This window comes from Trachemys scripta, chromosome 19, assembly GCF_013100865.1.
Source record: "Trachemys scripta elegans isolate TJP31775 chromosome 19, CAS_Tse_1.0, whole genome shotgun sequence".
Classification (NCBI taxonomy): Eukaryota; Metazoa; Chordata; order Testudines; family Emydidae; genus Trachemys; species Trachemys scripta.
Window position 1 is genome coordinate 8,518,891 of NC_048316.1, and position 18,587 is coordinate 8,537,477.

Sequence of the window (18,587 nt, forward strand, 5' to 3'; positions counted from 1 at the left end):
TGGTAAGGCAACTCCCATCTTTTCATGTGCTATAATATATGTTCTGCTTACTGTATTTTTCACTCCATGCATCTGATGAAGTGGGTTTTGGCCCACAAAAGCTTATGCCCAAATATATTTGTTAGTCTCTAAGGTGCCACAAGGACTCCTCGTTGTTTTTGCTGATACAGACTAACACGGCTGAAATCTGACAACCTATATTGCCACAGAAGCGTGGCTCTGCTGAAACTAAAATATAATTGCTGTAATCAACGTGATTATAGAAATCATCCCTCTGGTGTATACAGAGAATGGATACCAGTAAGTCATATTTTATTTCCAGCTAGTTACCAGATAGAAAGATAAAGCTCTAGATATTGATTCAGCAGCAACAAAACTCCCAAAGTCACAGAGAAATTCATGAACTCAATAGTCATTTTTCATATGTATGTATATCATCTGATATACATACATGCATGCTTTACAATTCTAAATTGATTGACTACTTCAGAGACACCTCCACATACCCTCCACCCCCAAACTCATCAATACAGATACATCAGACATCATTCTCTACTAAAATATTTAAGGGGAACCTCAGAGTAGGGCTGCCAACTGTGAAATTCTCTTCGGTCAGAGATCCAACTGAGACCAAAACTGACCACTACTAGGTCATGTTGCAAGACCTATCTCTTTGTCCAGACCTTCTCCTAGCAGTTACACAATTGCCCTGGCTATGTCCCCCTGGATGGCCACCATCTGGATTTAGTCTTTCTTCAAGTAAACAGTTCTTAGTGAGGAGGGAGAAAAGCAGAGCAAGGATCCCTTGATGGGAATTTGATGTATCTCTAATGTACATAATGCATGCCCAGATGATGGGTGCTTTAGCAATGTGTATATCAATAACAACAGTTAAACTAACTGTACATCTATCTGCTTTTCCTAAGTGGTTTCTTACATGTTTATACAATGCAGAGCGCACTGTTGGCACACAATAAATAATCAGGTTTTCTGTAATCTATTTTGCCACTTTGCTAACGATCCATGTTTGCGATAAACAAATTATTTTCCTTTGAAGAGCTTTAAGCTTCCCATGGTCTCCTGAGGTCCTTCTTCCCTCGCTTCCTCCCCCATTTTCAGCTATGACACTTGATAAGTTTCCAGATTTGTGAGCAGATTAAGTTAGGTTTAACACAGTCTCTTTTAGGAAAATAAATAGATATGGTAGGCATCAGCAGGGGAGCGATCTCTATTATGTAAGGCCTTTGATCAAAACAGAAATTGTGGTAGGAGAACAGGTGAAAAAAACTCTGGGAAGGTCTCTGTGGGTTGTGCCATTGACGGGGACAAATGGAAAAGAAGAAGAAAGGGAATAAAAGATATGTCTAAAGCTCGGGATATGTGAGACTCAGTACAAAATCATTCATAGGCTTTGAATATCCCCAGATCTAAGATATAAATGTGTCCCAGAATTCTCTCCCACATATAAGGCACCCTGGTAAATTTGGGTTCATTGCTAGTGGTTCTGACCCCTCACTGATCCTTTCTGAGATTAGGTGCCCTCCTTCCTGTCAATCTGTTTTAACACTAAAGGGATTTTCAGTCCCTGGACGATCTGAGGTAAAGAAAGGTCCCAGTCTGTGCTCATTTACAACAAGGAATTGTATCTTTAGTGTCTCAATTCAAGACAATCATATAGTGACTTCAGAGAGATCTACATTATTAAATATTTTGGCTAAAATTCTGTGCTGAGGTACATTTGAGAAGGTGCAGCCCATGGAGGAGGGATATAAAGGAGATATAAGGGATATAAGTCATCTTTTCACTCTTGGATTCTGGGCAGTCCTAAGGACTGGTCTAATTTACAGAAGACTCCAGAATGCTGCTTCACACAATACCTCTTAGCGCTCAGTTTTATAGACCCACTCCATCTTACTTCTGGCATGCTCTGTGCATCAGAGCTTGCAGTGTGGGGGCAGATTTGGGCTGCCAAGTAGCACACATTAGAGAGCAGGGGGCAGAATTCCTTCCTCTGTAAAATGTTCAGCTATGATCAGAAATGAGGCCCTGAATTTTTATAGGATCTGGAGACTGATTCTGAACTCCCTCCTCAGTAGCCTGAAAGAGTTTGCTGAATTGCACCTGGATGATACCATCTGGGAACTTTTCAGGTATACAATTTAGATCTTAGACTCCAATCCTGCAAACACTTACCCATGCACTTAACTTTGTGCATATGAGTATTCCCACTAATTTCAAGAGAAATTACGTAAGAAAAATTGTGCACACGCATAAGTGTTTGTAGGGTTGGCACATTTGAAGAAAGTGGTTTGGTGTGGGTGTTTTAACTGTTGAAAGGCATGAAAAGAGTTGGTTGTACATTTCTTGCTGTTTTACCAGTTTCTGCTGTTGGGAATTCTGCAACAAAAGGGAATGTAACAAACCCTAGTTTTATTGTTATGCTTATTGTTCACATAGTTCATGTTTATGATACATGTTCTTGAACCAGTACAAATGATATACAAGCTCTCACCTCAAATATTCTCTCCTGGATATTTCAGTGGTAGCGAGATGACAATGCTGACTTGGTAATAGAATCCTTTATCTGGGAACAAACTGCAATGTCATAAAGTAGAATTTTGGTGCCTGCCCCGTGCTGTGCCATGTCTGAACTGAGTATTTTGGAGGAGGAAGGGGAAAAGATTTAAATGGAAGTTAGGAGCCTAAATACCTGTGAAGATCTGGGCCTGTACAGCTATATAGGAAGATACGGTTCCTGCCCCCAAAGAGCCTACAGTGCAAAAAGACTCAAGGCAGATGAAGGATAGCGAAAAGGCATGCAATATATAATCAAAGTGTTCACAGACGTGGTAGTTTCCAGCTATATTTTGTTTTGAAGGTACCCATTTGTATAAAGCAGTGCTTTATCCCACTCTCCAACACATATTTTCCATTCATTTGAAATATGGCTCAGGGAAGACAGCATTCTAGTGATAATAGTTATGTAATATGGATTTAAAACCCATGACTGTGCAAAACTACTTCCTGCCTCTCTTGTTCATTTCCTGTTTCCAACAGCTTCAGTAATAAGACCTAGCTCTTATATAACACTTTGCTCTCAAAAGTGCTATACACACATTAATTAATTCATCTTCAAAACACCCCTATCAGGTAGGGGAGGATTATTATCCACACTGTACATATAGAGAATTAAGAGAACTCAGAGTTCTTGGCTGCCAGCCCCATGCTGTCTGTCCACTAGGCAAAGCTGCCTCTCAGTGAGTCTGGTGGTCCCAGAATTTACTGTATAGAAAGTTGAAACACAGACCACAGTCCAAACCAGGTTCATTTCATGCCTCAGATCTAATCATGAGCATGTTCTGTTCCTATTCCATTGAGCACTTGGCTTAGATCCCCCTGGAAAAGGAGGAGTTTAGTACCAATATATGCCACTCCCTCTTGGATGTAAGGGTGTGATGGGGCATGGCATGTTGCGGACAGGGGCAGAGAAGTGCTCTGTAACATTTCAGGGGCAGCCACACAAGGCTACCATAAGTTCAAATAGTCTCCTGAGAGATACAACACAGTCAGCCCTCTCTCTCTCTCTCTCTCTACATGCACCATCCCAACACATGAGATCTCCTGAGAGTCTTCTCTTGACAGAAGCTAGATTTTAACCTGAGGGGGCAGAAGTTTCCTCAATTCTGGAACTTGCTACCTCTATGTGTGTGACAGAGCCCCATGTCTGTTAACTTTCAGAGCAGAGCACAAGACCTGTGAGCCCATCCAATTCCCATTCAAGTGACTGGGAAAACTACCAAGACCTTTAAAGTGAGTTGGATTGGGTCCCTCCCAGGGCCAAAATAATCAAAAGTAGCCTCTAATTTTAGTTGCTTTAGGTTTTGGGTATCCAATCGGAGATACTTGGAGTGAGATCTTCAAAGTATGTAGATGCTGAAGTCCTATTGAAATCAATAGGAGTTATGCACCTAAATACTTTTTTGAGGTTCACCTAAATACCTTTTTGAGGGTCTGGGCCTTGAGGCTTAATTTACAGAGGGGCTGAACACCCCTAGCTCTCACAGACTTCTACTGGAGTTGTGGTGCACAGTTGTGCTAAAAATCAGACCCACAGTATCTCAAGCTGGCCACTCCAAAAACAAGGCAGGCAAAATCTGAGTGTGCTTTTGAAAATGTTACCCTATGTGTTTACCCAAGCTTTTGCCTGAGGTTAGGGGACAGAGGTTTTGGTCCTGTTGTTGTTGTTAGGGTGACCAGATGTTGCAATTTTATAGGGACAGTCCTGATATTTGGGGCTTTTTTTAATATGGGCTCCTATTACTCCCCGCCCCCGTCCCGATTTTTCACACTTGCTATCTAGTCACCCTAGTTGTTGTTTTTGCTAAGACTGAATAGTGCTAATTATTAGGTGACTGTAAACTGTTGTTTTTGGTAGACAGCATTCAGTTTCATTGATGGTGATTTTAAATTGTAACTGCACAACGATGCCACACAGAAAGCATATTTTTATAAATTGGAAATTTATAAAACTATACATTTTATATTTATAGTTTATATTTTTAAACTGATGCTGTCATTTTCTGGTTTAAGTCTTTTCATAGATCTGATTTACCGTTTTCTAGTTTAATCATCCTCCACTTTCAGAAAGTCTTAGGCCAGAAAATCATCTTTAAGTGTTTGAACACGGCCTAGTGGGTGGATTACCTTTGTGTAAGGACACAGGGAATTTGATTTATGGCATGACACAGTGGACTGTGTCAAAAGCTGTTTGGCCAGATATACTAGCTATAAAATAGAAGAGAAACATTTGGGGGCGGAGGGGAGAAATAGCTTTATCTTTTGTGTAATGCAAGATAAGTATAGGGTTAAAAACTCCCGTGCAGTGATCTGATATTTAAGTGATGCAGATGTATGTGCCCCTTTAGAGGATGTTAATGGGGTAGCAGGTAAGCATACATAGGAAGCCCAGCAGGATGTTTTTCTGTCTGGGTTGATCAAGGGCTAGGGTCAATGCAGGTAAAATGAAGTAAAGAAAGCTCAGTTTTAGTTCTGTACTCCTGTCTTTGTTACATGTGATGCTTATAAGGCTTTAAAGGTCAAAAATTCAGTATTTCTGCTTACAAGAGCCTGGTTGACAAGAGGTGGATTATGTAAATGTAGGGACCTATGATAGTTTTATTAGAATGAAACATCTAAAGTAGCCAGGGAGTGGATCTAAAATAGAAACAAGCTTCTGCTACATACCTAAGGTCTCTCAGGCTCTTGCGAAAGCTTGTAGTTTACCTGTGAGTCCATCACACTCTATTCCTGGGGGCATTCTGTGCCAAAAAAATTAAAATTCTGTGCACAATATTTTAAAATTCTGCAAATTCTGTTTGAAATAAATTAACAAAATAAATGAAACTGATGTGATTATGTAGTGTTATTTTGACAAAATACCTGTCAGCAAGTATGTCTGTAACAATATAGACACACTCAAAAGTTCCCCCAGGAGTAGAGAGTTAAAGAAACCCCTATGACAGTTTCTGTTTCTCTTCCCCTTCCCCCTGCTCCGAACCCAGCCATTGTGCCCCCCTTACCCCGGTTCCCCATCCCCCCCCCTCCCGGGCCCCGCCCAGCCCCCCCCCCCAAGCCCAGACACCTGCCCCCTCCCTCTCAGAGCCCAGGGATCCAGAGAGAGAAACAGCCTGATGCTTGGTCCCGGGCCTGCATGGAGTTTCCTGCATTCCACCATCTCCTTCCCTTAGGGCATGCTGGGAACTGCAGCTGCCAGGAACCCTCTAGCTACCCCCCCCCCCCCCCCCCCCCCCCCCCCCCCCCCCCCAGCAATATCTTCTATGTGCAAGCTGGGCTCTGCTGGGTCCAGTGGCCCCTAGTGGCAGCCAGAAGCCCTGCAGCCCATTTCTGTGGGGGAAAGGAAATTCTGCGCACACAACGTTAATTTCTGCAAAGTTCTGCATTGCGCAGTGGCGCAGAATTTCCCCAGGTGTAACACTCATAAGATGTCTGCACTGTGGATACATGCAGTTTCCTAAATTGCCTTTTAGGATTGTATCTTGGGTCACATTTCTAAAGCCTGTATATAGAAAAAAATGTGAGATTGTCCTGTTTGTTCACTCAGAACACAGGTCCTGGGTAGGGGTAGCTTACTGTTTAAAGAGTGGGTAATTAAACTGCTGATTACACATTGTGGCTTTTAGTGATGGACAAATATGTTGAAGATATGAGCTATGGCACCGTACTGGATTCAGTGGGCATCTGACATCCAACAGCCTAGATGAAAATTATTTCTTGAAAAGGGGGGAAGGAAATGTTCCACTTCTTGGCAGGGATAATGGTTATTGAAGTGCTTTAGTTCTGGCTGTCTGAATGATAGCAAGACCCTAGAGAAGGACAGTATCATAGATGTTAGAAACATAACAGAACTATTCTCAGCTTATCTCCCAGCAGATGCAGGATTATGAGTGCTTCCAGTGCTTTATATTTTTTTTTTCTCCCAGTCTGACTTTAAACATCCCAAGTGACAGAACTGTCACCACTTCCCTTCGGAGACTATTCCGCCACCTCACAGGCCTCACTGTCAGAAAACTTTCCCCAAAACTCAGCCTAAAGTTTCATTTGCTTAATTTGATTCCACAAATTATAACTGTATCTCCATGTACCACATTAAAATTCTTCTGCCTCCTTAGTATTTCCATCCTTCAGCTATTTCTACTATTATACTGTCCCCTAATGGGATGACTGCCTGACTCATAATTCTGTTTCGGAAAAAAAATTGGATTCAATTTTATGGATGCTATATCCTACTGAGCAAACTCCTTTGTAGGATTTCACCAATCTTGTGACTGTTTCATGTTTTGGGGGTTTTTTTTACTATTTCTAATTTAGGCCAGGGTCCTACGTATCTAAGTTGAGTGAATGGGTCTCATCTAGAGCCTTCCTTGCTATAACTGAACCATTTAAATCAAAATTCAAATTCTGGAGCTGGCATAATTCTTAGGTGAATTGCTCTTAGAAATATTAGAAACTAAAGTCGCCCTCTGCTTTGCTGGTGGCATCCACCGCAGAGACGTGAACTAGAGAAGGACAGATGTCACATGGTGATATTCCTGAAAACTGGGAGGGAGCGGGGAAATAACCATTTTTATAGGGGTGCTAAACGGACACAATGCCCTTCACCTTTGAGAGAACTCTCAGTATATAGCTACATACATACTATTTGAAATACATTGTGAATTTTCTAGGTGAGAGAGGCTTTTACAGATTATCAACTGTTTGCTCAGGAAAAGAAAAAGTGAAACCCCAAGACAGGTTGATAAATGGTAGAAACCTCATGCTTAATAAACCCAGACGGGAGAGCTATTAAATTACCCAACTTCAGTAGCTGCTAGAAGCCCCTTGGAAGGAAATCCTGTTGCGCAAATCTGTTTCCCTGTTACTTCCGTTCTAGTGTTTTTCACCAAAAACAATCAATCCCATGAGTGCTGTGCAGGGTTTAGAGATTTTCTTATTTTGTTTTCTACCCTTTCTCCTTCTTTTAAATCCAAGGGCTGTTCAAACTTTTCTTCTAGATATTCTTTTTGTTCATTCAGGGTCAGGGAAATCTGTAGGTATTCACCTTCCAAGCTGATCTTTCTGTGCCTCACAGCATTCAGTGCTCGGTTAAGGAGGCACTGAATAAGGAGAGATGAAAGATGATGAATCGTGATAAACGCAGAAGGGTATGGTGAAACTGCAGTGGCTTACGTGCCAAAGACATCCTTGAAGGAAACTTGCTTTGATCCCCAAAAGAACTTTAAGATGTGCTGTTCTGATTATTTCACAGCTGTATCAGGGACAGAACAGTTGTTTGAGTTGTAGTTGAGATTTTATCCTCTGGCAGGGTAGGAAAGCTGAGTTTGCTTCTGTGCATGTGTCGTTACAGTGCGCACCAGGAAAAAGCCCATGATATTTTTTGCAGGGGGCGGGGGAGAGAGGGAGAGCTTGAAAATGAGAACATTTCAACTGATAAAAAATAATTTCTAGGGAGACTGGAGGGGAGGCATAGGTGTGTAACCTTAATTCTTTCAGCATCTAGCCTGTTACAAAGTATATAACAAAATTTCTACAATAAAGCAGTATTCTTCAATGCTCCCATATAGTTCAACAGCCAAGACTCTCCTTGCCAATCTGTAGTCACTGTAATTGTGTATTGTGTCTGTGCTGCTTTTACAAATGATGCCTTACAATGGCTAACATTCAGTATAAGTCTTGCCATGATGCAATTGAGAAAGTATCTGAGTTCATCTAATTTCATGTAGCCAAAAATAGTTTTTCAAATGAAATCTGGGAAGCCCCAGGCCTAAGTGGTACACAGTAAACTCTGAAAATCAGCATCAGGGCCGGCTCCAGGCACCAGCCGAGCAAGCTGGTGCTTGGGTGGCAGCTTGTAGGAGGCGGCATTCCGCCCAATCCTAGGGCGGCACGGCTGCTTTTTTTGTTGTTGTTGTTCCGCTCTGGCTGCCCTGTAGGGGGCAGCGGCGTGGAGGACGGGAGCGCTCTGCAGCAAGCCTGGCAGGGCAGCCCGCGTCCTTCTCTCCCAGCTGACCGGAGCGATGCAGAGCCCTCCCGGCAGGGGGCACGGCAGGAGGGGCCCCGCTGAAGCCCTGGCCACCCCCTTCTCTCTCTCCCCCCGCTCCTTCCTCCTGCCCCCTCTAGCCGGGGCACATCTGCAGGGCAGGGAGTTCCCCTGTACCCTGGCACCCTGGCTCTGGACATGCCGCAGGTTTTGTGTTTTTTTTGCTTGCGGCGGCCAGAAAGCCAGAGCCGGCCCTGATCAGCATACCAGGTTAAGGTGGAATCTTCTGCTCTAGAACAGGTGTAGCAAGGCATGGAAGGAAAGCAGAGCACAGAAGTTATGTGCCAGGTTCTCAGACCAGGTGGAGATATAACTAAATGCAATGCTTTGCTTCCTACAGGCGGTTCTCTGTAGACTCTATATACCTTGCTTTGGTATATACTTAGTGAAATAGTGAAAAGCAATTGTAGGTCTTCCATGATAAGTCTGCACTGTATCTTGCAAGAAGTACTGATCAGTGAAGCAGTTTTCTGGCAAATTAACCATACACCACAAAATTAACTCCAGTACTGTAAGAATTTGATGATACATTATTTCAGCCTCAGTAACTAAATTCTCTTTGGATTGCCCCAAGAATGTTATGTGCTCAGCTCACCCTCAGCTTGGAGAGAGACATTGCCGCTCATCTTGTAAGATCAACTGCTGCTCATTCATTTGCAAGTACGTTGTTTAATTTAAAGACTTATGAAGCACGCCAGTATATACTATATCTTTTGAGGCCCTTTATAATTGATTTCCTTAAAACACCCAACTGTATTTTCACTAGTATCAAGTTTTTGTGCTCATCAGCTCAAATGAAAACAAAATCCTACCCAAACAAAATGAAATTTATTTTTAATAACACTCCAATAGTTGCTAATATATAACTGAAAATCCTTGTCCCAGGTACTAATAATGAAACCTTTATATTACTAGAAATATTAAAACTTTAATACTATCCCTAGTATGTTTTATATAACTTGTACTTAATCTTTGTACTGGTAGCAAGAGCTTGGAGAGACAAATTTACATATTTGTCCCTCAATATTTTTCTTTTCCCCCTCATCTGGGCTATATATGTCATGTAAACTGCCATGAACATTTTACAGTGTTGAAGCATTTAAACTGTAATTTATATAATTTATATATAAATGCTGAATACACCATCAAATGCAATATAAGAATAACAGATTCATTGGTCTTACAGGTTTTAGAACTTTACCATTGCGCACATTCACAAATGGTTGTGTACAAAAACTCAGTACAATTATATACAAAGCTTTAATCTGGAATACAACACAAGAGTAGATAAGAAGGAAAAAACACTATCATTTTAACAGTAATTACAATACAATGTGTGGAATAACAGTTCACAGCATTAAACAAGCAGATTGCTTATTTAGAGACAACATGAAGAAATTAACTCTCCACCTTGGCTATACTGTTCAAATTTATTATATTAAGTGGAAAGCCATCTTTTTCAGGGGTTAAAATGCAGCTGATGGTATGCCCACTAATGTAACAGTTTTTCCCATTTTTTTCCTTAAACAATGGGTCTCTGTGGGATTTCCCACTCATTGTAGTATCCATCTAGTCAGATCTATTTTGATTGGTTAATCTTGTTCAGTATTTTTCCAGGCAAGAAATTACTTTGATTTTTAGCAACAGGCAAACCACTGCATGCATCCGATGAAGTGGGTTTTATCCCACGAAAGTTTATGCTCAAATAAATTTGTTAGTCTTTAAGGTGCCACAAGTACTCCTCATTCTTTTTCCTGTTATTGAAGTTATGGGTCATGTTTTTCTCTGTTACACCTGGAGGTCAGTATTGAAGTTTAACAATTTGTGTAACTTGTGTGTTTTTCAAATCTTTCCACCCACCAGCAGAAATTACTGGTCCTTTCTAAGGAAACACATATATTCCTCATTCATGAGCTAAAATTATTAGCATGCTAATGATTTTAAGCATTTATAGCCACCGCCATGAGCCGTGGTATATGCTTCCATCCAAGATGTCATCAAATTGACTTAGGAATTGTACAGCCAGGCTAGTATCTCACAGTCCAGCCTAATATGTCCAGAGGTTATTCCACAGTAGTATGAAAAAATCTCAGTCTTCCATACGATTATTTAAAATAAAATGTGAACACTTAGAGGTGATGTCATAAACCCAGAAAAGTAAATAAATTCAAAGCTGAAGATTTATTGCCAGCTAGGAAGATTTATTTTGATTATTGCTTGCAGTGAGGAATGGTCCAAAACCAGCCTGAATATGGAACTGGTTTCTGTGACTTTTGAATAAATTATCTGTAAAATTTAGACATGATGCTCATGTGACATTATCAGGTTCATCCCCATGTGGTCATTTTTCCTGTTAGCTTTATGTGCCAAGTAACACTCTTTGGGTACCAGGCAATGCAGGCAATCCAGTTTATTACCCATAAGAAACCCATTCACTGGGTGGAATCTAAAAGATTTTAAATTTGCATATCATTACTCAGGTGCAATCAGCCTGAAACTATGATGAAAAAACATCAGATGCAACTGAACAGTTGACTCATTTTCCATGGTTAATATGGTGATTCATTGATCATAACAGATGCTCAAATGGGCTGCAAAGAGGCCTCATTAAAAGTCCCAAGATAGATACCAGAAATATCATATTTAAAAAACAGAAGTGCCATGATGTGGCAAGATGCCCATGTGGCACCAGAGTAATTTCAGTCTTGAATATGCCGCATATGCACACACAATAGCAAAAGCGATAAATAGAACTATTATCAGCGACTGACCAGTTGTAAAATAAACCTGCTATGCTGTGGAGTACACTGCGTATGTCCTAACATTCCATTGACATCAATCATAGAATATTAGGGTTGGAAGAGACCTCAGGAGTTCATCTACTCCAATCACTTGCTCAAAGCAGGACGAACACCAACTAAATCATCCCAGCCAAGGTTTTGTCAAGTCGGGCCTTAAAAACCTCTACGGATGGAAATTCCACCACCTCCCTAGGTAACCCATTCCAGGGCTTCACCACCCTCCTAGTGAAACAGTGTTTCCTAATATCCAACCTAGACCTCCCCCACTGCAACTTGAGACCAATAGAATACAATAGTAGAGGAAGTGCAGTGGAAAACCAGCAGTGATAGGCTTATAGGGTCAATATATTTTACAGATAATAAAATTGATTGTAAATAGAACATATGGCTTCTGGAAATTCCCATCAATCCAGCAACCTAGAGGCCTTGACCCTGCAAGTGCAAGGTTCTTGCACTCCTGCAACCAGAGGCTACACACAGGCACAAGTTAGGTTAACCGTTGACACGGACCTCTACATTGAGCAGTAATAAGTCTCACTTCCCCTAAATAACAGTCCTCTTAGTTGCATATATATAACCCAAAAAGAGATGGGACATGGGCAGACAATGGGCATATATGAAGAGACATAAGTGTAACCATCAGCAGGCACACAATGATGTGCTCCCCATGCTACTAGGCATGAGTTACTTCAGTTGTAAAGTAGTGGCTTTCATTAACACACGATTCCTGCACTGCTCGTTAATTTTTATGATGTGTTTCTAGACTCAACTTTCACCACCTGCACTGTGCAGGATCAAGTTCCCAAATTTTTATTCTGGTATGTTTGAGATAGTATTGATAGTAACTACTTAAAAATACAAACAAATATTTCAAATAGAAATAATGTCTACTTCTCATTTTACATTGTAAAATTAACAAATTTGCCAGAAAGAAATACAAGGAAATTCCATCCTGGGGGGGGGAAAAGCACTTGAGTTCTGCAATTCTGCTTAATACCAACATCAGACACACATGCATCCCCATACTATGGAATCGTTTTTTTGTTAGATGTCTTTTCTTCTTTGTTAGACTAGAGGTAATATCTGGATTACTGATCTCAAACCCCAACATCAATTAGACACCGATCAATCATGCCTACCTGTCGTTTTCTTCTGAACTTCTGAAATGCCTTCTGGATGCTCACAGTCTCCATTTCCTTTTCAGTTTTCTCCTGATCTAAACCTTCAAGATACACCATGAAACAGCAGTTTCTCTTCCTTCCTGATTCCATGCTTCTTTCTAGATAACTATTTTGGACCTGCAATTATGAAAAAGTAAACTTGTAATTAAAATACAGTTGCTGAGCCAAGTGGTGTGCATGTGACACCCAATGGCATTAAAAATCCTGTTGGAACTCATCACTTCAACAGTATAGTAAATATGAGAAATATTAGATCCAAGCTATCCAGATATTTTATGAAAACTGATCCAAAAATATTCTCATTGTATCTAAAATAGAACCAGCAACTGGAAGGACTAAATTAATTGTTTAAACCAGCCATTAGACACCCTTCAGACGAGCTGGCCTACACTCTGCTAACATAGTCCACATGAATAGATAAACACACAAGTTTTAATTCAAATGGCTATTGAGTAAATAACTAAGAGCTCTTAGGAAGTTCTCTGATTCCTCCTGTACCATGAAGTAGAAACAACTAGGAGTCCTTGTGGCACCTTAGAGACTAACAAATTTATTTGGGCATAAGCTTTCCTGGGCTAAAACCCACTTCATCGGATGCATGGAGTGAAAAATACAATAAGCAGGATATATATGAAAAGCTGGGAGATGCCTTACCAAGTGGGGGGTCAGTGCTAACAAGGCCAATTCAATACAGACTAACACAGCTACCCCTCTGAAACCATGCAATAGAAGTCAACTAAGATAACATCTTGCATATGACTCAATTCTCACAGTGTAGGTGGGAAACTCAAGATATATCTGACTGTGAAACTGTCTGATTTGTATAATATTGCTGGTAAAAATCTAACCAGTTCTACCAAATTCAATATGTAATTTAGTCCTCCCAAGAGTATCTTTATATGCCAGAAATGTTGAGATGCTTCCCTGTTTGAGATACCAAAATTCTGTTTCGAGTTTAGTGGACCATAAAATTATGGCAATTTAGGACAGATTCTCTGGACCAGACATAAAGACTTGCAAGCCTTAGTGTTTTTACTTTGGGTATGTAGGTCACTCCTGCTAAAATGTGATAGCTTTCTGCCTGGGTGTCCAACTATATGTCACCCAAGTAATCTTGAGGGAAGATAACAGGATGAGCAAATACATTACAAAACACAAACTATCATTGCCACCTGGCAGGTATTGTTTGATGTGTCCTTTTGCAGACCCTTAACAATAACTCAGTGAAGATTTTTCTTAAATATTGAGGGTGTGATTCATCTTTCCACCAGTGTAAATTCACTGAAATCAATGTAATTACACGAGGGTAAACCTGATGCAAGCAACAGACAGGAAAATCGAGACCTGAAACTTACCTTTTAGCTTTGTTTGATCTAAATGGTCAATAAGAAATGAGACCTCTGTGTAAGCTGAAAAGTTTGTATCTCTCGCCAACAGAAGTTGGTCAAATAAAAGATATTACCTCACCCATCTTGTATCACTAATAAGAAATAAGCACTTTTTAGTTAAGAGAATCACCTTGAATATTTGAAATTGTGGCAATTAAGTGGATTTGCTGGCAGCCTAATATAACTACCAGGTAAAATGCTAGGGATCAAGACTAATCTCTGGCAATTTGGAGACGTGAGGGGCAATCATAAGGACGACACTTCCAGCCTCTCTAAGTTGCATAGTATAGCTGAATCTCTGTGAAGAAACCTTTCACTTCCTGCACAGTATGGCAATAGTCCAAGAGGACCCTAACAGAACCTGAAGTCACATGAAGCTTGTACAATGTTGCATCCATTTAAAAGTACCCACATGGAGAACAATAGGACATAAATGCTAGAAACAGTTCTCGGATAATGACAGCATGAATGAAATTTGCATATCGCACACAGTCTGATTTTAATATCTCAAATCTTTTGCCTTAAGAAGATCTGAAACTCATTGGAATATGCTATTGGTCCAGATTAGTAAGGGACAGACCATGCTCAGATGCCTCTAGTTTTCTACAATAACCCTCAGCCTCATGCCCCCTCAAAACAAAACAAAAATCAAACCCAAAACAAATCATCCTTTCACTGCATAACCTAAAAAAAGCAGCTGTTATTTTTTTCTGTCTTAAGTTAAAAAAAATTCAAGTTACATGTCAGGCTGCCCTTTGCAACATTACATAATGCCTTCATATTGTTTCTGTAAAGTTAATCACTGCATACAGTAATATGCTTATCAAAAATAACTACTGCACATGTAACCATGCGCATTGTACATTGTTTGGGTCTCCTGGTCTTTCCCAGCCCTTCTGTGGTCCATGACAGCTCCTTTTGCATCAGAGACCTTACACTAAGGCCTTGCATTCTCCTGGCTCTGCCACAACCAAGGTCAGAGTTCATTCTCTCTCTCTCTCTCCTCCTTTCTTCCCCCTTTTCCCCCCACCTCAGGCATCTGTCAGTGAGTGTCCAATTAACAGTTCTGAGCCACAATTACAGAAGTCATAAATGAAAGGATACTTTATTGGTAACTGTATAGAAAGTGACAAATCATAAAAAGTAGGAAAAAATTGACCTATTTAATAAAATAGTGCAGAAGTGATACAAGACTTAGTTCCAGAACACTGAAATATTACCTACATGCATCAGAAAAAGCATCTTCCCTTCTCACAGTGAAAACTTTCTTTTAGTAAGCATCTAGATGTTACGGTGTATAGAAATACCATAGGGAGATAGACAGAAGATAAAATAGTCCAGAAAAATTTCTTGCTGTAGCCAAAGCTCCCTTTCTCATAGCCTAATAAATATAGTTTAGTATCTGGGATCTCATCTTCCAGCTAATTCACATGTAGTAAGATAGGTGTTTTCTTTCCACAAATATGTTTTCCTTAATTTAGAAACAAACTTATTTATAGTTCTCCCTAATATCTACTCAAGGGGTTGTTATCTTCCTAACACCTCTCCATTCAAGTACTCATATATTAGTAGATATTCTTTTGTCTATTTTAATGATTGCCAACATCTTGGGGAGATGTCTGGACACATTACATGGACAAACCTTGATAGGCAGAGCTGCGGAGTCCATACTGCACCACTATAGAATTATTTAAAAATAAATATTATAAATGCATTGGCTATATTTCAAGAACAAATTTATAGAAATCATGCAACCAGATGTAGTTAATTGCCACAGTATGCCTATTAGCTTGTATATTGCACCCAAAAAGATGTAATCTTCCACCATCCTCACTTGGAAAGATCACTGTAGAAATTTAACTGGACTGCATGCCCAGTTTATCTACTCAATCTACTGAAAGTTAGCTAGCTGATGAAATTTGTGTCCATGACCATACAGCTAGTTTGAGAGAACCCTATTCTAACTTTAAAATGTTGCAGTAGTACTGAATATGGGAATGGCATTAAAGAGGGGGTATTTAGTGTACTCATTTGCAGTGTCAAGATTCAGAAAGTTCTTTTCCAGCAATTTTATTTCACAGCAGTGCTGGTCTGAGTTATACAAACAGAACAATTTAAAGAACTGGGTATGTTTGTCAGTGCCTGAATTTTCTTCTACCTTGTAAATTATTGATATGTTTCACTGATTCCAGGTTTAAACAGCACAGTTTTCCCCTCCATCTGTAAACTTGTAAGTGACATATCTTGCCTTACACAGAAATGATGCTGAGTTTTACAAAGCCTTCATATATTGAAAAATGTAGTAAGTTGTGGAACTGTAAAAACTATTCATAGGCTTTAAAGGACTGCCTCTTAAATACACTGGATCTGTAATAATTTTGATGTTCCGTTTGGGTTTTTTTGTACTTTATGTTCACAGGTGATTTATTTGTGAAACATGCAAGAAGTTAGCAGAAAAGCAAACTTGTTTTTTTTTTTTGCTTTTTTCAATTTACTTTGTACATCTGTTTATCTGAAGTTGTTACTATAAATCATCTCTCACTATAATGTCTAAGTGCCAAACAAAATTAAAATGCAGAAAGCTTAAATTCAAAATATTTTATCTTTTCTCACGTCCCAAGAGCAAGGTGGGATGGCTTGTACAGTACGTTCACCCTGGGTGAATGAAGCTCTGGGGTACTGTCTCAAAGTTCAGCAGCAGCAACTTTTTTGAGCTGAGGTTTCTTTGGCCTTGTTCCTAAGCAGTGTGATTAAAAAAAGTCCCTCCATGTTTGATTTTTGGTTTTGCTTTTTAGCCATTGTAACTAGTTCTCTAACTGCTTTTCAATGTTGCTAATGAAGAAATTTCAAAAATGTCAATTTTCAAAAAGTAAAGCTGAAATTTACTGTGAAAATTTTCTTAGGAGCTCCATTCAGCTTTCCATCTACTCAGTCATCTAAATATTACAGTGAACCTGTGTGTATTTGACAATATTTTGTGTGTAGTCAGTTTCACTAGTCTCTATTAGTCAATTACTTAGGTTCTCCCTTGCTGAAAAGACCTTTATAAATACCAAGAGGAGAGCAATTTTCAAAGTATTTTTTTAAATGTACACTGGACATAGTATTTAAAAGAAGTTTTCAGACATTGGAATTTTCTTAATTAGCCAACTGGCAGTGTCTCTATCTAATTTTCCATAATCTAGGCTTGTCAGAGAACACAGGATTTTATAAGATTGTTGCCTTTATCAGGTAGCCCTATAGGACAACTTTTGTTCCATTACAATGACATTGCTTGGTCATAGGGAGAGTAATTGCTCTTCCCTTATTTTAAAAGATGTCCATTATTTGTTATCCTACAGAATAAATGAACATAATGTCTCCATGTCCTATGCACAGGTCAGAGAGGGGGGGAAATAAATCATGATACTTTCCCAATCTCATTGGAACAAAATGAGATGCCATCAACAATATTCTGTACATCTTCATAATGTGATTGTTCCTCTTCTTGCTGGCTTACATCAACAGTGAAATAGTCAAGTGATGTCATGTAATGTATCATGTTTCGGAGTTAACATCACATTGAGATGTTCACATCTCTCAGAGATAATGGTTGTACTCTGTCTGCAGACACCATATCTGTTTATACTTGGATTTCCCTTTGCACCCATAAGATCTAAAGGGGTTTTTTTTAAAGTAAAAGCTTAGGTTCTGGAGCACAAAATGGCAGTCTCCAAAGAATAGTGCCACCTTTCAAGCCCATTTTGACTCCTGGTCTAGTATGTCAAGAGAGAATGCCCCTTGTCTCATATTTCAGCAATAATCAGTCAAAGGATCAGACACTGATACCAGGGTAGGTCTGTGTAAATAAACTCTGCAGGGTGGGTGTCATCCTTTTAGAAATAAGCATTATCCCATATTTCACATATCTTTCATTGAAATCGGGGTGCTCACGAGAGTTGCGATGCAGATGTCATGGCACAACCAGGTCAAGACACTTGCGTAACTTCTGCAGCATTTGGGGGAGCTCCCTACAAAATGGGGACAGCCCCTAAAAATCCTGGAGGACCATCTCCCTCTCCCCCCACCCATTTATCCTGAAAACTTCTGTCTGAACCCCATTTCTTTGCACCCATTTTGTAACTGACTTGATGGGGTGGGGGAAAAGGGTCCAACTCTGTGTCCCACACACACACACACACACTTACCACCCTCCCCAACCCAAGTGTCACCAAGGTCCAGTACAAGGCTCGTCGGGTTCCCCAGCATAAGGGGCTATTCCCTACCCAGCAACTCTTCCCCTCACCTGCTCCCTCCTCCTCCTCCAGGGGCGTCTCTGTCTCCTAGCAACGCTCAAAATGGCTGGCCCGCGCGGCGATTTCTGGGAATTATAGTCCTAGACCCGCGAGCCGCTCATCCCTTGCCGAAGCGAGGGACTATATTTCCCAGTAGGCACCGCGCGCCGGAGAAGGGAGCTCGTCGAGGCGGCGCCGCGGCGGGGTTCCCTGTGGAGTGAGGGGACACAGGTGGGGGAAGCGCGAAGGGCGCTGGGAATTGTAGTTCCGAACCCGGGGAGACTCTCCAGAGCCAGTGGGCTGGAGGGCAGAGCAGGACTACAAGT